Source organism: Hemitrygon akajei, chromosome 2, assembly GCF_048418815.1.
Source record: "Hemitrygon akajei chromosome 2, sHemAka1.3, whole genome shotgun sequence".
In the NCBI taxonomy this organism is placed as follows: Eukaryota; Metazoa; Chordata; class Chondrichthyes; order Myliobatiformes; family Dasyatidae; genus Hemitrygon; species Hemitrygon akajei.
The window spans coordinates 5,735,647-5,759,162 of NC_133125.1; positions in this window are offsets into that span (position 1 = coordinate 5,735,647).

Genomic DNA, 23,516 nt, shown 5'->3' on the forward strand with positions numbered 1-23,516 from the left:
GAGAGATCAGGGCGTGCCTGTCCTAGCAGGCGAGGTCAGCTCTGGCATACTCCAGCGGATGAGATCTTCAGTGAGGTCCAACAGCCAGGAAGGTGGATCTGCAACACTTCATGGAGAGTGAAGAGCATGATGAAGCACAGAAGAAGTCACAGTCGTCAACTGCAACCAGTTGTGATGCTTAATCATACCACTGGACCGAGACTTCTGAGGTCAAGGGAGTGGAACTACCCCAGTACAGCGGCTTTTCCATTTAAAGAACTCTCCTGAACAGGTTTCCTGTCATCGTCAGACACAATGGACAACAGCCACACATACCGAAGCTGTAGTGATGTGTGTATTGACGCTGTGATTGGTGGATAGCAGCTTGATACTCAATAGTTACAAATACCCATCTTTTTTTTGCAGTGACGACTTTGTGTACTTCAGCATTAGTCGAATGTTTGGAACTACATTTATCCATAAAACACCTTCCTTGTTTCCGTATCTGAAAATAGAACATGTGATCTTAGTTTTCCTCTAACTCTTACCAGCAAGTTGGAAATCTACCTGTCACAAGTGCAAAATGCAATTCTGTCTTCCAGATATAATTAACTCCATATGTCTAAAATCTACCTTTCCCACCCACGATCACGTTCTAGTTTGTCCTCTTTCCTCTCCCCTCACCTTTTTATTCTAGCTCCTTTCTCCTTCCTTTCCAATCCTGATAAAAGGTCTAGACCAAAACTGTTTGTTCATTTCATTGGTGCTGCCTGCTCTGCTGAGCTCCTCCAGCATTTTGTGTGTGCTGCTCTGGGTTTCCAGCATCTGCAGAATCTCTTGTGTTTGCAAGAAATGTTTTTCATTGTTTTCCTAAAGGAGTAAATAGAAAATTACTTCCACATTATTTTTGTCATCTGTTAAATCTGTGTTGGATTATTAACTGATAAAATCCGATGTGTGGAATGTCAAAGCAATTGAAAATAATGATTTTTAAAACAGTTTTGTATCCTATTTGTTCCATTAAATAAAAAGGAATGATAACAGTTTCAGAGAAACTTGTTCCATCTCTATTTGCAAAGATACAGGACAGGCTAGGTTACTCAATATGTAAGTTCATTAGTGACTCCTGGGAAATCTTCGATGATTAGTTACCTCCTGTCACATGATCACCAGGCCACATCCCAATAGTGACGAATTAAAAGCAGAGAATCAGTGAAGCAAGCAAACACATTGAAATGAAACACAAAACTGCTTCATCATCATTTTCCACTTAATCAAATAGTCCCATTAGCTGAATTCAATACGGTTCCAGGCTATTTGACTTTCCAGTGGATAGAGCAATGACATCAACTTCTCAGATCCCGTCTCAGTGGTGCCTTTTGTGATGTAGCATTGAATTCGGCAAAGAATTCACAGAGAGAAACTGGTCCTCTGATTAGGTACATTCACTCCAAACTTTTAGCTGACGTTGAAACATGATCAAATTATTTGTTCAATGTTTGAACAGTAAAATAATTTTCATTCCTCAGAATTATTCATTTCAAATGAAGACTACTTCAAACACTGGTGAGGGGTAGAACTCAAGATGTCAGGTTGAGCGAGTCAGGACATTATTGCTCAAAAATGGTTTTAAATACCTGGAAGTCAAGTTTATTGGCATTCAACTGGACACATATGCGATGAGACCTGGGTGGTGGCAGAGAGTTCAGTAGTTTTACAGCCTGGGGGAAGAAGCTGTTTTCCACCCTAACAGTTCTTGCCTAATGCTATGGCACTTCATGCCTGATGGTTGAGGGTCAAAGAGATTGTTGGAGGGGTGGGAGGGATTACTGACAATGCTAAGGGCCCTGCACCCCCAATAAATATCTCTGATGGGTGGAAGAGAGAACCTAATGGCCTTCTCAGCATTCCTCACAATCCTTTAGAGGTTCTTGTGGCCAGATGCCTTGCAATTCCCGTACCAGATGGTGATGCCCCACTTCCAGAATCTTGAATTGCCTTTATAAATTGGCTGCTATAAGACCCAACTGCAGGGGTACGTAAAATGCTCATTCTTTGATGTACAATTTAGGACGATCATAGCGTGGCCTGTGATTTCCAATACTTAGTGTCATCTGTACATCCAGCCACTTTGGAGTTGACAGGAAATGGACTTAATCTAGCCAGGTTTCCGGTGAAGAAAGTTTTGGGTCTTCTGACCTTGAAATCAGACAGACAATTTAAAAGTGTGAGAGTGATGCTTGACCCAGTGAATTTGACAGAAAGACCGAGTTGTATTTCATCAGCAGAGCCTGAGGGGGATGTTCTTCACTCAGAGGGTGGTGCAAGTGGGCAAGGGGTTGCCAGTAAAAGCTGGTGCATGTGGGTTTAATTGCAACATTTGAGAAGCTTGGATAAGTGCAAAGATAGGAGGGTTATGGAAGGCTCTGTTCGGGTGCAGGTCGACGGGAGTAGGCAGATTAATGGTCTGGCATGGACTAGATGGGCCAAAGGGCCTGTTTCTGTGCTGTAGTGCTCAATGACCCTATCATTCCAAGTACATAATGAAGAGGACGCTGAGGAAACTACTGCAGTATTATTAATGATCATGGTCGTGTCAATCTCTGTTTCTCATTTTGAGCATTTATGACCAAAAGAGAGCAGAATTCAACCATTCATCCCATCTTTTCTCTTCTGATCATGAAATATACATGCAAATCTATGTTAACTTAATTTGTTAAATTCCATAAAAGCAACTCTTGTTGAAAATAAATATTTTTGCTTTTGAGTTCAAGGCATATATACTTATAAGGGAGCTCACATACTTGGGGGGGCTTTAGTAATCAAATACTTAGTCTAAGCTACATTATCGATCCATTATGAAACCGTATAATATTCTTCATTTTGCACTCACACTCTGGTGGCACAACAACAGGAATTGCAGAATTCGCAATGATTATAACTGATGAATCCATCAGTGGTCAATAATTTCAGAGCAACAATCCAATGTCTGCTGATTTTTTAATTGGCCAGTTTTCCTTCCATCGGATTTATCTTAAAAATGACTCAAGGTTTTCCTTCTCTGACTCAGTTACTGACTGTCTTGAGATGTCAGTCATCAAAAAAGATATCATTCCTACGAGTGGTTAGCTGATCATGAAGAATGTGGTAAGAAACAAGGCTTCCTGGGGGAGTTAAATGTTAAGGCAGATTTTGTGAAACTGCAAGTATTGTTATTTTGAAATTGGAAAGGTCATTTCCATAAATGTGTTGTTATAACTATAAATAAGGGGATATGCACTCAGTGGGGACTTTACTCGGTACCTCTTTTACTTAATAAGGTGTTCACTGAGTGTGTGTTCATGGTCTTCTGCAGCTGTATCCCATCCACTTCCAGTTTCAGCGTATTTTGTGTTTAGCAACGCTCTTCTACACACCACCATTGTAATGTGTGGTTATTTGAATTACCATCAACTTCCTGTCAGCTTAAACCAGTCTGGCCATTCTCCTCTGACCTCTCTCATTAACAAGGTGCTTTCACTCACAGAAGTGCTGCTCACTTTTTACCATTCTCTGTAAACTCCAGAGACTGTTGTGCATGAAAATCCCTGGAGATCAGCAGCTTCTAACATTCTCCAGCTGGCACCAACAATCATTCCACAGATAAAGTCAAGTCAGGTCAAGTTTATACATGTATATAACCCATATAACTATATAATGTATATAGAAACGAGACAACATTTCTCCAAATCACAGTGTAAAACACAGTAGTGCACATAACACATAAAGTAACTTCAATCACATTTCTTCCCCACTCTGATGTTTGGTCTAACAACAAATGAACCTCTTGACCAAGTCTGCATGCTTTAGTACATTGAGTTGCTGCCACATTATTGGCTGATCAGATAATTACATTAACAGGTGGCTACTGAGTGCAATTGTCAAGACTTTGATTAAATATGATTAAAACAGCCTCAGATAAGTCCATATGAAAAATAGCAGTTTTAAGGACCGCCTCAGAATCATTTAATAGCCAGTTATAAAAGTTTACTTTTAGAACACAGAACAGTAAGTGTGGGTGTCGGGGTGGCGATACGCCTCTACCACAGGTGGTGTTAAGCTCTCCTTCCTTCAGGCAAAGTGCCTGCTTTGCCCTCCTCCCCACCCCCTCCAATCAGAGTCACATCAAGCCATGGGAGCAGGTGGTGGGCATCACAAGTCCTGGCTATGCGACCACTGATGCCAGGCAGACAACCTTTGAAAATATTGATAATGGCTGGGGCCACCCATCTTGTAAAGACGCTGCCCAGAAGGAGACATTGGCAGACCATTTCTGTAGAAAAATTTGCCAAGAACAATCATGGTCATGGATAGACCATAATCTCCTTGATCTTACGACATGGCACATAAAAGGTGAACGAACGGTACAGCATAGTATTGGCCATTTGGCCCACGATGTTGGTCCGACTTTTTAACCTACTCCAAGATTAATCTAACCCTTCTCTCCGGTATAGCCCTAGGGTTTCCTTCAACTGTGCACAGAAGAATATCACTACCTGAGGGCCTTGCAGAAAACCAAGAGTTCAACAATCCCTACCAATTAAAATAACCATATTTACGATGTTCATAAAGGATTTTCTTGTGAGTGCAAGATCCTTTAGGACATTGGTAATGTATACAACCCTCTCAGCAAGGCTTGTGTACAAATTTGGCTCAATAGCCGGCTCTGCCAACAGCCATGTGACTCAGCGGTGAGGCGGCCACCTTTCATAACCAATGCACATCTAGGGTCAGTATGATTTGGGTTTCTACAAACAGGAGAGTTGGGATGTTCAATTAACGAACATAATTGTAGTGAATGCTATGTAAATATTGCCATTCACAATTATCTGTCACCAAGAAATGGCAGATTGCACACAAGCACAAAATTTAAAAGAGAGTATATTTAGCAATTTTTCAACTTTATCAAACAATTAATAGAAAAAGAAAATAAAAAATTATAGGGCTCACTACAGTTAAACCAATCTGAATGTACACATAAATGTTGGAGCTCATTCCTGAAATAGTCGGGATGTTTCACTTTGATTACTTATTTGCTAAACCCACATTCTTCATGAATGGCATCGGCCACAGTTCAAACATCCCTTGAAGACCATTTTGAACAAACTGGATAACTCAAGAGTATTAGTGCCTCCTCCTTAAAACCAGTCATCTGCACAAAGCGCTTCTTACAACAGGGTCTCTCCTTCGACTGGCATTCTGCATCTTCCCTTGTGCCCCACATGCTGGACCACTGCTCTCTCCAATGTTTGTTCGGTGGAAGACAAGCTGGATTGTGTGCATGTGTGTGTGCATTTGTTTACGGAATGTTGGTTAAATTGTACCAAAATAAAACTCTGTGCCAGCTGCAGGTTATGATCTTTGGAAACTCTGATCTTTGGTCCTGGGGTCTCTTTTAGTTTATAATGTTAGGTCATCTGAGTTTTCAGTATGCACGACTTTTCTGCAGTAAGATTATGAAATTCAAAGATGCTCTGGTTTTCTCCCATATTCCACAGATGTACAGGTTAGTGGGTTAAATCACGGCTATATCTGTGCTGTTCTATGTTCCAAAGTGACCACTGTGTATCATCTAACACAATGTAGTTGTAAACACGCAGTATTCTTGGATATTCAATGCTCTGCAAAAGTGAGGAGGAAGAGGGTGGCCTTGATCTTCGCATGGATTTGAGGGGGCATAGTGCTGTAAGTAAGAGGAGATACTGTAGACTGGTGAAGTACAGACGGATCTTGGTTTTCTTGTGTAAAAATCATTGCAGCCTAGCAGCCAGGTGCAGCTTGTAGTTAAGGAGGGAATTGATACGTTGCTCTTTGTTACTGGAGGGTTTGAGATCAGAAACTGGGAAGCATTGTTGGGCACCGCGGGCTCATTGGGCCAGAAGGACCTGTTAGTGTGCTGTACATCTAAATAGCACCACTAACAATGAAATACAATGAATTTCATAATTGATATGACCACGGCAAAAAGAGAGCAAAACAGTGTTGAAGGGTTCATGGAATGCTTAGAAATCTGATGGCAGAGAATAAGTTGCTCCTTAAAATGTTGAGTGTGTTTGTTCAGACTCCTGAACCTCCTCTCTGGTAGTAAGAAGATTGTGAGGAGAGATTCAAAATTGGATTTCCTAACTTAGTCAAGGCAAAAGGAGAGGCAAACCAATCCTGACAGGCAACAATTAAGACTTATACAACAGCTAAAACTTTAACTTCAGTTACTGGAGATTAATGGCTGTTTCTCAGCATATAATTCAAGTTCAAGTTCAATATGAGAAATGGCCACAGCTATGGATGGCATAGCTTTGAGAGAATGCCTGAGAACGTAGCTTGCATCTTAACCAATATTTGATGCTGTTAGGTCTTTACCATGAGAGAGAAGAACTATGATACAGATTCCCTGAGACTCAAGGGCTGGATATTCCCTGAGCTCATTAATCATAGCAAAAGGCACATATGTGAAAAAAGATTGGTGGAATGTCAGGAGAAAGCACCAACATATGATTCATCTGTGCTTAGTGTAGCTCTGAGCATTCCTACCAACCTGAAAATAAGTTGAAAAATGAAAGAAACTGAGAGAGAAGCTATGGTCAATTCAGTGTTTAACAATCTGTACAATTTCAAAGCAGTACCGAAGGTTGTTACTTCAAAGCAGTGTTGTGTTGAAAACTGCATTGGATAACAAGTCAAAGCTTAAAGAAGAGACGTTGACCTTGCCCAGGTGTTTTACAGTGAATTGATCCTGAGAAAGGAGGACGATTGTAGCTAACAGATGATTCACAGCTGATTTTAATTCTCTCTACAGGCCAGAGTATTGATTCTGGCTTTGGAATTAATATTTGCTCTTGCCACTCAAGAAGACAAAGCAACTCCAGGAAAGTACATTGGAACATAAATTGTCATTTGAACACCCACAGAGATAAACTACATGCAAAAACCATGCTTTCCAATAGTATGGTGTGCCTGAGATGTGGCAGTCAATTTTTGGAAGAATTTTGAGAGAGTTTTAATGCTTTATCAGTACCATTAAATGATTCTTTTTAAGCTGCTCGGAATTGTTTCCAACTCTTAGGATGTGACAAAGATTAATCACTTGGTCTGCTCTTCACCTTCACACACTTCACAAGAAATAAGCCCAGCATTTATGGGTTACATTAACTGACAGAGTGGACCGATAGATGATATTTATAGTTGGATGTGAAGAGGATGCTTCTGAAAGTTGGGGAAGTCCTAGACTGGAGGGCACAGCGTCACAATACAAGAACATCCCTTTAGAACAGGGATAAGGAGGAATTTCTTTAGCCAAAGGGTGGTGAATCTGTGGAATTCATTGCCACAGATGGCTGTGGACGTCAAGTGATTGTGTATGTTTAAAGTGGAGGTTGAAAGGTTCTTGATTAGTGAGGACATCAAAGATTATAGGGAGAAGGTAGAAGAAAGGTTTTCAGAGGGATAATACATAATTGGTCCCAGAGGAATGTTGTTTCATTTGACTATGTAGGGTTGAATAATAATTAAAATTGAACTTAAACTTGAGAAGTCAAAGGCTAATTTCTACACTCTATAGCCTGGTATGTAAACACCATTGCCCAGGAATAGAAAAGTCTGCAAAAGTGGTGGATAAGCCCAGTCTGTCACACGAAAAGCCACCTTCACCATTGAGCACATCTACGTGGAGTGCTGTCACAAGAAAGCAGCATCCATCATCAAGGACCCCCACCATACTCTCTTCACCTTGACGGAGCTACAGGAACTTTAAGATCCACATCACCAGGTTCATGAACAGTTATTACCCTACAAACATCAGGCTTCTGGACCAGTGTGGGTAACTTCACTCACCTCAACAATGAACTGATTCCATAAGCTTATATTCAAAGACTCTACAGTTCACGTTCTCAGTTTTAGTTATTTATTTACTCCTTCCTACCAGGAGTATGTCTTCTTTTGCACATTGGTTGTTTGTCACTCTCCATGGTAGTTTTCCATTGATTCCACTGCATTTCACTGTTCTATAGTGAATGCCTGCAAGAAAATAAATGGTGTCATATTATGTACTCTTAACAATAGATACTTCTGAACTTTTAAAATTTCCTCTTGAACTTTGTGAATTTTTGATCCATAGTTACTGTAGATGTGCTAATCAACCCTTAATTTGAATATTAGCACTGGTGGGTAATTGTATAATCAGGAAAGTTCGGGAGATGTAAAGTACCACCCTGGTAAAATTCTGATTTATCTGTGATACAGTGAAACCCATTGTAACATTTTTCTACATGCATCTTTAACAATGATTATTCATATGCACCTGCTTTCTATATCCTTATCATATAGCTATCTTCATACATTTTAATGCAATTTTTCATATGCAACTCCAAATGGGTATGTACAGTATATGGAAAATATTCATCTTTTCCAGATAAGACTGTATAACTTAGAAGCAGAATTAAGCCTCTTAAACATTTAAATCTACTCTGCCATTTGGGCATGGCTGACTTATTTTCCCTCTCAACCCCATTCTCCTGCCTTCTCCCCATAATCTTTGACACTCTTATTATTCGCCTCCATTTTGCAGTGATTTACCAACCTCTAGTTAAGAAATTCCTCCTCATTTCTCTTCTAAAGGGATAACCCTCTATTCTGAGGCTGTGCCCTCTGATCCCAGACTCTCCCACTATAGAAAACATTCTTTCTACATCCACTCTATCTAGGCCTTTCAATACTTGATAGGTTTCATTGAGATCCACCCCCCCCCCCCATTCTTCTAAATTCCAGTCAGTAAAGGCCCAGAGCCATCGAATATTCCTCATGCATTATACTGGAACATGGTACAGGCATGTTCCTCATACCATTCTCAAATCATTCTTGTGAACATCCTTTACAGCCTCTACAATGCCAACACATCCTTTCTTAGATAAGGGGCCTAAAACTGCTCACAATACTCCAAGTGCCTTCTGACCATTTGACCATTGCCTTATAAAACCTCAGCATTACATCCTTGCTTTTGTATTCTAGTCCTCTCGAAGTGAATGTTAACTTTGCATTTGCCTTCCTTACACCAGCTCAACAAATGTGCTGGATACAGCCCAGATTATCACAGGAAAAGCCCCCCCCCCCCCCCACTAAGCACACATACAAGGAGAGCTGTTACAAAAAAGCTGCATCCATCATCAAGGACACTCATCATCTAGACTATTGCCCCTTCTTGCCAATATCATCGAGAAGGAGTTACAGTAGCCTTAGGACACATATCACCAGGTTCAGAAATGGTTATTACCCTACTATCTTCAGGATCCTGAACCAGAGAGGATCAGTTCACTTACTTCAACACTGAACTGATCATTGAACACAATCTATGGACTCACCTTCAACAATTCTACAACTCATGTTCTCAGTATTATTTGTTTTCTTATTTATTATTATTATTATTACGAATTTTAAAACATTTTTTCTCAGCTCTAGATGGTTAAACCTGAGGTGTGGATATAGCCAAGCATGCTCATTTCTCAATTGCTAGGAACTTTTGGACTATGCTAGTAGTGCTCAGTTTTGCAGCTTTCTGAAGAAATACATAGATATTGCCATGTAGACCTATTTGTTTAATGCTGTTGTATAATGACTTTGGGATGACCCCAGTTGTAGATATCACTATTGGGACAATGTATACCCTGATCGTGTTCCAAAGTCTTTCAACTTCTTTTTTTAATTCAGCATATTTCTGGTATTTTCACCGATTGATGTGTGTTTGGAATGGTTATATCTATTCAGTAAGTTGTTTGTGCTTGTTTATCCTGTAATATTAGATGTGGACGGTTTCTTTGGATTGCCCTATCTGTAATAAGGGATCAGTCGTAATATAATTTGTGGGATTCTGACTCAAAATTATTGTTGTTGTTGTTGTTGTTATTATTATTATTATTGGTTCTTTGCATCGGTACTGTCTGTTTTCTTTTGCAGTTTGATTACATGGTTTTTGTGTGCAGATTTTTTATTGGCTCTATTGAATTTCTTTGATCTTCTGTGAATGCCTGCAAGAAAATGAATCTCAGGGCAGTATTTGGTGACATACTGTATATGTACTTCGATAATAAATTTACTTTTAACTTGACCTTTGAACTTTGAATCTGAAAGTTAACCTTTAGGAAATCCTGCACTGGGATGCCCAAGTCTTGTGTTCACCATCCTCCTTTTCAATTTTGCCTCCATGTTGCTTGATGTCAAATCTTTATCTCTTTCTAAACTTTTATTCACTGAATATTTTTATGTCGTCCATTAGGAAAATCGCCAGTGCTTTCAGAGCTTCTCTCTCTGTTGCCATTCAGCTATTTTCCTTATCAATTGTGCATGCCACAGCTGGACTGTGAAAGTTGGGTATTTATAATGATGAAGTGGCTCATTAGTGCAAACTATAAAAAGGATTACTGCAGTGCGCTATTCCGAGAAGAACAAGGATATTACACCAATGATCTGGTCAACATTTCCCTAATAGCATTTTCAGTTTTAATTCTGTTGGCAGTGGCCTGTGCATCAAGAAGTTGGGCATTTGAAATCCCACGAATGTAGGCACAAAAGCCAGGAATGACACTCCAGTGCTGTAGTAATGGCATTTTCAACTGAAAAAGACCTTTTTAAAAATAAAATGTTGAAGTGAATGAGTTATCACCTCTTCCTTCACTTTCTTCAATAGCCCATTGCCCTCTCAGATTCTGTCTTCTTCAGCCTTTCCCTCTTCCGTCTGTCACCTCCCAGTTTTTTACATTAGCCCCTCCCCACTTCATCTTCCTCCTCACCTGGTTTCACTTATCACCTGTCAGCTTACACTCCTTCCCCTCCTCCTTTGTATTTCTAGTCCTAATAAAGGGGCTCTGCCTAAAACGTTGATTCTTTACTAGTTTCCATAGATGCTGCCTGAACTGCAGAGTTCCTCCGGCATTTTGTATGTATTGCACCAGAATTCCAGCATCTGCAGAATCTCTTGTGTTTTGATTTCCTACATTTCATGCTATTATTTGTTCAATTGCTGACTGTTTGCCCTGGCAATAAGAAAGTGGTTTGCAGCATTCTTTTTATATTACCAGAGACACCACAGTGGAAAAATAACAAGAGGCACTGGAAGTACCATGGATATCGTGGCTCTGAATCTTTTTTTAAAAAGTACACAAAAATTTATGCTTCCTGTGGTGTTGAAGATAATTCACAAAACATTCACATAGTCCTTTATATAAATCAGTCCCATCAATATCAGACTGAGGTCAAGCAGACAACCTCAGAAAGAAGCTACAAAAAATAACTTGGGAGTCCTTGTGCAGGATTCCCTAAAGTTTAATTTGCAGGTAAGTCTGTGGTAAGGAAGGCAAATGCAATGTTAGCATTCATTTTGAGAGGACTAGAGTATACAAGCAAGGGTATAATGTTAAGACTTTAGAGAGCACTGTTGAGGTATCACTTTTGGGTCCTTTATTCACTGGAATACTCACTGGAATTTAGAAGATTGAGGGGGGATCTTATTGAAACATATAAAATTCTAAAGGGATTGGACAGGCTAGATGCAGGAAGATTGTTTCCGATGTTGGGGAAGTCCAGAACGAGGGGGTCACAGTTTAAGGATAAAGGGGAAGCCTTTTAGGACCAAAATGAGGAAAAACTTCTTCACACAGAGAGTGGTGAATCTGTGGAATTCTCTGCCACAGGAAACAGTTGAGGCCGGTTCATTGGCTATATTTAAGAGGAAGTTAGATATGGCCCTTGTGGCTAAAGGGATCGGGGGTATGGAGAGAAAGCAGGTACAGGGTTCTGAGTTGGATGATCAGCCATGATCATACTGAATGGTGGTGCAGGCTCGAAGGGCCGAATGGCCTACTCCTGCACCTATTTTCTATGTTTCCATGTTTCTATCTTATGAAAGGTGCTGAAACTGGAGAGGGTACAATGGAGGTTCACGAAAATGACTCCAGGATTGAACAGATTGTCATATGAAGAGTATTTGATGGCTCTGGGCCTGTATTCATCAGAATCCAGAAGGAGGAGGGGTGACCTCATTGAAACCTATCGAATGGTGAAAGGCCTTGATAGAGTGAATGTGGCAAGAATGTTCCTTATGTGAAGAGAGTCTAAGACCAAAGGACAAAGCCTCAGAATAGAGGTGTGTCCTTTTAGAATGGAGATGAGGAGGAATTTCTTTTGCCAGAGAGTGGTGAATCTGTGGAATTCATTGCCAGACACAGCTGTGGAGGCCAAGTCTTTATGTATGCTTAAGACAAAGGTCGATAAATTCTTGCTTGGTCAGGGCATGAAGGAATATGATGGGGGTGAAGGCAGGAGATTCGGGCTGAGAGGAAAATTGAATCAGCCATAGCGAAATGGTGGGGCAGACTCAATGGGCCAAATGGTGTAATCTGCTCCAATGTCTTAGGGTCTTAGAACCATCAGATCCAAAGAACTCGCTTCTTCCAGAAGTGGTTAAGATCTTTGCATCGAATTTTATTGAATGGCTTCCTCTACTGCATGCATAAATTGTAACTACACCAGGGCCTTGCAAAAAATGAACATGCATTTTGATATTATTTATTTATTTATTGAGGTTCAGTGCGAAATGGGCTCATTTGGCCCTTCAGCCATGCCGTCAAGCAGTCCCCAGTTTAACCCCAGCCTAATCACAGGACAATTTACAATCACCAATTAACCTACTAACCGGTATGTCTGTGGACTGTGGGAGGAAACTAGAGCACCCAAAGAGAACCTATACATTCCACGAGGAGGATGTACAGACTGCTTACAGATGTCAGAATTGAATTCTGAACTGCGACGCCCTGAGCTGGGAAAGCCACACACACTACCGTGGCAGAGTGGCCAGCTGTAATTAGGTAACTGCTACGTTATGATTATGTCACAATTTCTACTTAACATTCCCTTCCTACTAAAAGAACCATATTTACAATGTTCATATTGGTTTATAAGCAATTGCCTTTGGGGAAGACACAGTAGTGTAGCAGTTGTAGCACCAGCTGTAGAATCAGGGTTCGGTTCCTGCTGCTGTCTGTAAGGAGTTATTACGTTCTCCCTGTGACCAGCCAGGTTTCGCTGGGTGCTCCAGTTTCCTCCGCATTCCACAGATGTGCAGGTAGATAGGCTAATTGGTCCCATGGAGCACTAACATGAGTGTCCTTACCAGCTGCATCACCATCTAGTACGGAAATTACAAAGCATCTGACTGCATGTCACTACAAAGGTTTGTGAGGACTGCTGAGGAGATCTGTGGGGTCTCTCTTTCATCCATCAGAGATATTTATCAGGACCGCTCCTACACAGGGCCCTGAACTTTGTCAGTAATCCCTCCCATCTGTCCAAATCTTTTTGACCCCCTTACAATCAGGCAGTAGGTATTGTGGTATTAGGACAAGAACTGTTGGGATGGAAACAGCTTCTTCTCTCAGGCCGTGAGTCTACAGAACTCCCTGCCACCACCCAGGACTCCATAAATAATAATACCATAAGACATAGAAGTATAATTGGACCACTCGGCCCATCAAGTCTGCTCTGCCATCCCTTCATGGCCGATGCATTGTCCCTCTCAACCCCATTCTCCTGCTTTTTCTCTGTAAACTTTGATGATTTATTAACCAAGAATCTGTTAGCCTACGCTTTAAATATTATCAATGATTTGGCCTCCACAACTGTCTGTGGTGATGAATTCCACAAATTCACCACCCTCTGGCTAAAGAAATGCCTTCTAGCTCTGTTCTAAATGGATATCCCTCTATTCTGTGGCTATGCCCTCTAATCCGAGACTCACCCTCCATAGGAAGCATCCTCTTCCCATCCACTCTATCTAGGCCTTTCAATATTTGATAGGTTTCAATGAGATCCCCCGCACCCCCCCCCCCCGTCCCATTTTTCTAAATTCCACTGAGTTCGGGCCCAGAGCCATCAATCACTACTTATGCATTAACCCTTTCATTCTGAGATTCATTCTCGTGTATCTCCTCTGGAACCTCTCCAATGTCAGTGCATCTTTTCTTATATAAGGAGCCCAAAACTGCTCACAATACTCCACGTGCTTATACAGCCTCAGTATCACTTCCATGGTCTTCTATTCTAATTCATCTTGAACAGAATGTTACCAGTGCATTTATCTTCCTTACCAGAGAATCAATCTGCAGTTACCCTTTAGAGGCTCCCGTCCCCTTACCCCTCTGATTCTTTTCAATTTTCTCCCCATTTAGAAAATAGTCCACCCCTTTAGTCTTTCCACCACAGTGCATCACCATACCCTTCCCAACACTGTATTCCTTCTTGCCACTCCATTGCCCATTCTCCCAATGGGTCCAAGTCCTTCTGCCGACTCCCTGCTTTCTCAACACACCCTGCCCCTTCACCAATCTTTGTAAGGTCAAACAAACTTGGCCACAAGGCCATCAATTCCATTATTCAAATTATTAACATATAATGTGAAAAGAAGAGGTCGGAACACCGATCCCTCCAACCAACTAAAAAAAGGTGTCCTTTATTGTATCTCTTGCCTCCTGCCAATCTGTTGTGCACTTTGGTCCAGAAAAATATTGTTTCATTTGGCAGTATACATGTGTATGGTTGAATGACAATAAACTGAACTTGAATTGGGCTTTGCAGGCTTGTTGGACCAGTATTACTCCAACCACGCTGTATCTTTAAATAGTAATCATGGTAAATAAGGGAGTATGGCAGCTGCTGCTTTAGAAGTTGAAAAATACAATACTGTATTTGTGCATTAAACTGAGTTGGGTTCTATGAAATGTTTTGCAAATAATTTTACAAAAGCGTTCAATAAGGCTCAACGAAGAAGGTTTTCAATACAAAGGAGAAGAGCTTGTGCCTCAGTCATACAGGGTCTTGATCCGACTCTACTCTGAGTCTTGAATTTAACAAAGGATACAGCAAAAGGCTCACTAGAAAAATCCAAGAGACTAGCAAAATAAATATGAACAAAGATTTTGCAAAGGTCCTCATTAATCCCTTTCCTGTTGAATATTTAAAGGTGATTTGATTGAAGAATTTAAGGATTTATTTAAGTGGATAAATGTTTGCTCTTTAGGAAACTAAAAATGAGTGGGCATAATCTTGATCTAAGGTATTCAGGAATGAAAAGAGAAAGCACTTTGTATTTTACATGAAGGGCATTAGAAATCAAACTCTCTTCTCCCGAGAGGATATTGATACTGGGCCAATTAGAACATTAAAGCCTTTATCTTTATTATTAACTTTTGTTAATAAGGTACACAAAGCAAAGGTGGCAGCTATGGTGAGCTAATGCAAGATCTAATTGAATCATAGAATAGACAGGAGCGGCATAGTAGAGTAACACTTCAGAGTACCTGTGATCAGCAATGGTGCCTCAGATTCTTTCCATGACTGTGTCGGTGTTGTCTCCAGATGCTCTGGTTTTCTCTCATGTTTAGGTAGGAGTTTGGGTTAGTAAGTTGTGGGCAGGCTATGCTGGTGCCAGAGGCATTGTGGTACATATTCAGACTCTTTGGATGTTAATGCAAAACGATCCATTTAACTGCATCTTTTAATGTTTCAATTACAAAGTGAAGTTCAAAGTAAATTATTTATTATTAATGGACATATATATAAATATCACCGTGTACTATCCTGAGATGTATTTGCTTGTGGGTTTTCACAGTAAATACAAACAAGCATAATTGAATCAATGAAAGACCGCAGCAACTAGCGCGATCAGCCAATGTGCAAAAGACAATAAACTATGCAAACACAACTTGAAAATTACAAATATTTTATAATAATAATAAATAAATAAGCAATCAAAATCGAGAACGTGAGATGAAGAATCCTTGAAGGTGAGTCCATAGGTTGTGGGTTGAGTGTTGAGGTGAGTGAAATTAAGTTTAATTATCCCCTTTGTTCAGGAGCCTGATGGCTGAGGGGTAATAATTGTCCCTAAACCTGGTGATGCAAGTCCTGAGGCTCCTGTACCATCTTCCTGACGGCAGCAGCAAGCAGGCAGCATGGTATGCTTGTTAGTGGATGCTGCTTTCCTGCAACAGCGTTCCTTGTAGATATGCTCAACGGTAGGGAAGGCTTTACCTGTGCTGGACTAAGCTGCATCCACTACATTTTGTAGGCTTTTCTGATCAACAGCTTTGGGGTTTCCATTCCAGGCCAAAGTGTAACCAGTCAATATCGTCTCCAATGCACATCTATAGAAGTTTGTCAAAGTTTTGGAAGACCTGCCAAATCTTTGCAAACTTCCAAGAAAGTAGAGGCAGTGCCATGCCTTCTTTGTAATGGCAGTTACGTGGGATAGATCAGCTGAAATGACAACGCATGGAATTTAAAGCTAATCTTTAGACTTATTGGCAAGATGGCCTTCTTTTATACTTGGTATACCAAGAAACTGGGGAAGCATTTTATTAAGAGTAAAGTCTAAGGAAAGGTGACAAGACCAAGCCATTCAGCTCCTTTACTTTATTAACACTTTTTCTGTGGCAAATTGTGGTACACTATCTCTGCAAACAATGAAGAGGAGAGCAAAGGTGAGATTGATTTAAAGGTTCAGCCATATGCTTGCAATGTGAAGTTGGAGCCAGGTTGAGGCATGTTTGAGACGGTGTTGGCACGATCAACTCGGAGAGGAGCTTTGCAGCTTGTCCACCTAAACCAGTGATGAGGTTGGATTGATCTAAATACCGAGCCGATTTGGAAAGATTGGGAATGACATCGGGCTGGGCGGCAGGCTACAGGCCCAAAGCATATTGCTACAGAAGGGCTCAGGTCCCAGTGTGGGGTTCAACCCGATGTTTGGATAGGCCCAGATAGACTGAAAAGGCGGGCTGTCGGGACCAGAGGCAAAGGTCAGGCTAACATTTCTGTGATGTTTACTGCACTCTCCATGGCACTGAGGCTGTGAGATTGCTCCAGCTGCTACACATCTCGGGTCTGTGAGCTTCGTGACAATTTGTCCTGCTGCGTGATGAACTGAGATCAAAGCTATGGGTCTGCTCTGGCTGCAGCAGGCTCCAGGTCTATGGACTCAATTTGGTTCAGAATGTTGTTGTTTCCTTTTTATTGTTTGCATGATTTGTTCTTTTTTACTTTCTCTTTCTCTGCATATTGGATGTTGGTCTTTTTTTTTAATTGGGTTCTTTAGTGCTGCTTGCTTTGTGGCTGCCTGTAAGCAGACAAATCTCAAGGTTGTATAATTCATACATTCTTTGATAGTAAATATTTTTTTAATCCTTTGAAATCCTCATAAACACAAGAGGAAATCCGGAGTAACACACACAAAATGCTGGAGGAACTCAACAGGTCAGGCAGCATCCATGGAAATGAATAAACAGTCGGTGTTTCAGGCTGAGATCCTTCATCACCTACTCATGAGAAGTAGGATTTTCCAGTAGCCAATCATTTTAATTCTACTTCCCATTCCCATTTCAACATGTGGGTCCATGGCTTCCTCTACTGCCATGATGAGGCCACCCAGACCGGAGCAGTAGCACCTCATATTCCATCAGGAAGCTTCCAACCTAATGGCAGGAACGTTGATTTCTGTAACCTCTGGTAATTTCTCCCCCCGCCCCTCTCTTCTTCCATTCCCCATTCTGACTCTCCTTGTACCTCTTCTCTTCTCTACTACCTATCATCTCCCTCTGGCTCCCTATTCTCTTCCCTTTCTGCCATGCTCCACTCTCATCTCCTATCAGATTCCTTCTTCTTCAGCCCTTTACCTTTACCACCTATCACCTCCCAGCTTCTCACATCATCTGCCTCCCCCACCCACATGCTGTACCTTCCCCCTTACATGAATTCACCCATCACCTCCTACTGTCTATAGGAGTTTGTACATTTTCGCTGTAATTGTGTGGGTTTCCTCCGATTGCTCCAGATTCTTCTCAAATTCCAAAAACAAATGGTTTAGTAGGTTAATGGGTCAAATGGATGAAACAGACGGTGTGGGCTCATTGGAATGGAAGGCCCTGGACTGTATCTCTAAATAAAATAAAATAAAATAAAATATCAAAGTTTTCTCCCAGGCCTATTATACCCCTACTTTTTCCAAGTTCCCTCAAAGGAGGTCATTACAAGTTGGACAAAGAAAAATATTCAAGTCAAGTCAAGTCACTTTTATTGTCATTTCGACCATAACTGCTGGTACAGTACATAATAAAAATGAGAACATTTTTCAGGACCATACTGTTACATGACACAGTACAAAAACTAGACTGAACTACGTAAAAAAAAACAACGCAAAGAAAGTTACACTAGACTACAGACCTACACAGGACTGCATAAAGTGCACAAAAACAGTGCAGGCATTACAATAAATAATAAACAGAACAATAGGGCAAGGTGTCAGTCCAGGCTCTGGGTATTGAGGGGTCTGATAGCTTGGGGGAAGAAACTGTTACATAGTCTGGTCGTGAGAGCCTGAATGCTTCAGTGCCTTTTCCCAGATGGCAGGAGGGAGAAGAGATTGTATGAGGGGTGCATGGGGTCCTTCATAATGCTGTTTGCTTTGCGGATGCAGCATGTAGTGTAAATGTCCGTGATGGTGGGAAGAGAGACCCCATTGATCTTCTCAGCTGACCTCACTATCCGCTGCAGGGTCTTGCGATCTGAGATGGAGCAATTTCCAAACCAGGCAGTGATGCAGCTGCTCAGGATGCTCTCAATACAACCCCTGTAGAATGTGATGAGGATGGGGATGGGAGATGGACTTTCCTCAGCCTTCACAGAAAGTAGAGATGCAGCATGTAGTGTAAATGTTCGTGATGGTGGGAAGAGAGACCCCATTGATCTTCTCAGCTGACCTCACTATCCGCTGCAGGGTCTTGCGATCTGAGATGGAGCAATTTCCAAACCAGGCAGTGATGCAGCTGCTCAGGATGCTCTCAGTACAACCCCTGTAGAATGTGATGAGGATGGGGATGGGAGATGGACTTTCCTCAGCCTTCACAGAAAGTAGAGACACTGCTGGGCTTTCTTTGCTATGGAGCTGGTGTTGAGGGACCAGGTGAGATTCTCCATCAGGTGAACACCAAGAAACTTGGTGCTGTTAACGATCTCTACTGAGGAGCCGTCGATGTTCAGCGGAGAATGCGCAACCTCAAAATACAAGGAGGTTACTTTAGAATGGAAGTGAAGAGGAATTTATTTAGCCAGAGAGTGGGGAATCTGTGGAATTCATTGCCACAGACAGCTGTGGAGGGAAGGTCAGTGGGTATATTCGACTGTGCAGTAAAATTGATGCATTGAACAACTAGAATATAGTAGAATATAAACACTGAAATTCTGATAAGGTAATGGCACTAATTGTTCTACTTCCCTTCCAGTGTGACTGAGTTATTGTTGTTAAAATTGGATTATTGAGTTTTACTTTAAAAAATCCATAAAAGATAACTTCATCATGTTCACTCGATCTCAGAAAGGATTTAGTAAACCAGAAAATTTCAATGTCCATTTAAACACAACTGTTAATTAATGTTGGCCTTTTGTGTGTAACGAATTGCCTTCCATTAGATCTTGATTAGGAAGGCAGTCAAAAGTTGTGGGGCAAGGCAGGAGACTGGAGTTGAGAGAGATAAGAAATCAGCCATGATGGAATAGCAGAGCAAACTCATTGGGACAAATGGCCTAATTCATTTTACTCTGGCATCTTCCCACTTCCTTCTGAGTCATGATGAAGGGTCTCGGCCCGAAGCGGCAACTGTTCATTCATTTCCATAGATGCTGTCTGACCTGCTGAGTTCCTTCAGTGTTTTGTGTGTGTTGCTTTGAACTTCCAGCATCTGCAGACTTCTCGTGCTTATAATTCTGCTCCTATATATCTTCTGGCCTTATGGTCTTCTCAAAACCTTCTTGATAAAGCTTAATATCCTTGCTGAGTGAATGAAGTTCCTGGCCCATGACAAATGTAAGTAGGGAAGGGGTTGGCAGTAAGGTTATTGCTGGAGCACATGGATTCCCAGCGTAACCGGGAAATGTATGCACGGTGGATAGCTCTCAAACCATCCCACCACCTACCCCTTCAAACATGGCCTGTTGCACCACAGAGCTCGTCTGTCCTACACTGCCCTCATCAACCATCTCACAACAGGCAGAACAGAAATAGAAAGAAAGTATCCTCGATCTAGACTGACTGCATCAGAAAACTATGTTATAGGATTAAATGAAAATATGTAACTGTCCCTAAATATTTTGAACATACGATCATTCCAGATTAACATTGTGAAATGTACCATGTATAAAGAATGCTGATGATATGAAAAATATATTATGCAAATATTATTTTATCTCTGGTCTCTTTGACTGTTTAGTAAATTTAAAATATTGAGCAAATAAAATATAAACACTGAAATTCTGATAAGGTAATGGCACTAACTGTTCTGCTTCCCTTCCAGTGTGACTAAGTTATTGATGTTCAAATTGGATTATTAAGTTTTACATTTAGAAATCCATAAAAGATTAACTTTGTTGTGGTCACGTGGTCTCAGATTTAGTAAGCCAGAAACTTACAATGCCCATTTAAACCCAACTGTTAATTAATGTTTACCTTTCGTGTGCAATGAATTGCCTTCCATTAGATCTTAAGTAAATTCATGTACTAATTATGTTTATTTTGGATTTTTTTCAAGGGGTTTTCATTAAAATCCAAGCATGGTAAGAATTCTTGTACAATAATTGAATAAAAACATCCAGGAGAATTATAATCAAACATCATCAATAGAGAAATAAATTATATTTAATTAAGTTATAAAAAACACTGCCTCACTATTCTTCCTCATTTTCCATTACTTACAGTACTATGCAAAAGTCTCAGGCACTCGTATACAGCTGGGGTGCCGAAGACTTTTGCACGGTACTGTACTTGTCAATGTGGAGCCGAGGGTGAGTTTGTAAGTCTGGCAGGAGCAAAGGATGTTGGGAACGGCGAAGGTGGAGTGCTGTAGGAAAAATGTGGGACAAGTGGCAGAGAAGGAGCTCCAAGGTTGGGGGCTGGAAGGGTGCAGACATCAGGCAGGGGCATTTGATTCCAAATAGTTGGTTTATTGATCAGAGAGACAGAATGTTTCTCTGCTGCTTCCTGCTCCCTTCCCTCTCCCTTCTGCTTTTTGCAACTAGCATTCCCCTCCCCCTGCCTCCTTCCCATTCTCAGTCCACGATAGAGACCCTATATCAGAATCAGATTTATCATCACTCACATATGTCATTGCAATGTCCATCTCCTGCAAAACAACAAATTTCATTATATGCTAGTGATATTAAACCTGATTTAGAATCTGATTCTGATTTTATTGATCAAAAACCATGAAATGACTTCATTAAGGAAACCTTTGATTGTGCTTTTCATTTCTTTATGTTTATATTTTCAGGTCAGGCACTTGAAACTTGCAATATAAAGCATATAAACAATATCATGTCAGTTGTCTATTATTAAAATCCAGGTAGTATAGTTTAGAAGATGGAATTAAAAGCATAAAATGATATTTATTGAAGTTCAGAACTTCTCCAACTTCTGGTAACTTTTTTTTAACCTCCCTCTTGGAGGGGTAGGTAGTGCTGAGGAAGCAATGTGATTACAGTAGGACCTTGACAAATTTGAAGAATGGGCAAAAAAGTGGCAGATGGAATACAGTGTTGGGAAATGTACGATAATACATTTTGTTAAAAGGAACAGTGAAGACTATTATCTAAATGGGGAGAAGGTTCAAACATCAGAAGTGCAGAGGGACTTAGGAGTCCTCATACGAGACTCCCAGAAGGTTAATTTACAGGTTGAGTCTGTGGTAAAGAAGGCAAATGCAATGTTGAATTTTATTTCAAGGGGAATAGAATATAAAAGCAAGGAGATAATGCTGAGGCTTTATAAGACACTAGTCAGGTCACATTTGGAGTATTGTCAACAGTTTCGGGCCCCATATCTCAGAAAGGGAATTGTCATTGGAGAGAGTCCAGAGGAAGTTCAAGAGGATAATTCCAGAAATGAAGAGGTAATGTATGAAGAGCATTTGGCAGCTTTGGCCCTGTACTCACTGGAATTTAGAGGAATGTGGGGGATCTCATTGAAACCTACTGAAAGTTGAAAGGACTAGATAGGGTCATGGTGAAGACGATGTTTCCTGTGGTGGGGGTATCCAGAGCTAGATGACACAGCCTCCAAACTGAGGGGCAACCTTTTAGAACAGATGCAAGAAGGAATTATTTTTTAGTCAGAGTAGTGAATCTGTGGAAAGCTCTGCCACAGTCTGTGGTGGAGGTCAAGTCCATGGGTCTATTTAAGGTGGAAGTTGATTGTTTCCTGATCAGTCAGGGCATCAAAGAATATGGTGAGAAGGGAGGTATATCGGGTGGAGTGGGATCTGGGATCAGCCATGACAGAATGGCGGAGCAGACTAGATGGGCTAAATGGCTTAATTCTGCTCCTATGTCTTATGGTCTTATGGTCTCTTCCCTATTCTTCATTTCCCTTCTCTGGATTCGTTTCTCATCTCCTCCCCTGCCTATCACCATCCACTGGTGTCCCTCCACCTTCCCTTTCTCCCATGGTCCAGTTCCCTCTCCTATCAGATTCCTTTTTCTTCAGCCCTTCATCTTCTCCAGTTATCACTTCCCAACTTCTTACTTTATCCCTCCTCCCCCACCAACCTGGCTACATCTATCATCTGCCAGCTTATCTTCCTTATCCTCCTTCGTATTCTGGATTCTTCCCCTTCCTTTCCAGTCCTGATGACTCCTTTCTGATGTGGCCCAACTAACCAACATCCACGCTATATTGGTTTTATTAATTTATGAATCCGTTGACATTGACAATTTGACTGAACAGATTCAGAATTTGCTGCCAGCTGCTCTGGTACATTCCAAAATCCATGGAGTGAACTAAAATGATGACAAGACAATGGCCACTCTACCCATTAGTTCCCTGATCTCCCATTGTTCTCCGAGACAGGCACTGTACTGTATTCATGAGAATGTGTGTGTGTGTGTGTGTGTGTGTGTGTGTGTGTGTGTGTGTGTGTGTGTGTGTGTGTGTGTGTGTGTGTGTGTGTGTGTGTGTGTGTGTGTGTGTGTACATGCCTATACCAGATGGCACATTTTACGATCTCAATGTCATTTCTATATTTTTTTACAGCAAATGTTATGATATCTTGTGGGAACCTGTTTCAGCAACAGCTTAACATACGATAGTAAGTTAATTTATCACACAGTGAAAGTATGTAACCCAGTCTGTAGATGCAAGTGGAAGATTACATCATTCTCACTTGATCACTTACTACTGTTCCCTGTCCAATGTGCTTGGATGGATGTGAGGCAGAGGATAAAAGGGGGGAAGCATGTGCTTTTTTAAGGAATTGCTCCTTGGGGGAACGATTTTGAAATAGAAGCATAGAATCATAGAAAACCTACAGCACAATACAGGTACTTCCGCCCACAAAGTTGTGCCAAACTTGTTCATACCTTAGAAATTACTAGGCTTACCCATAGCCCTCTATTTTCCTAAGCTCCATGAATCTATC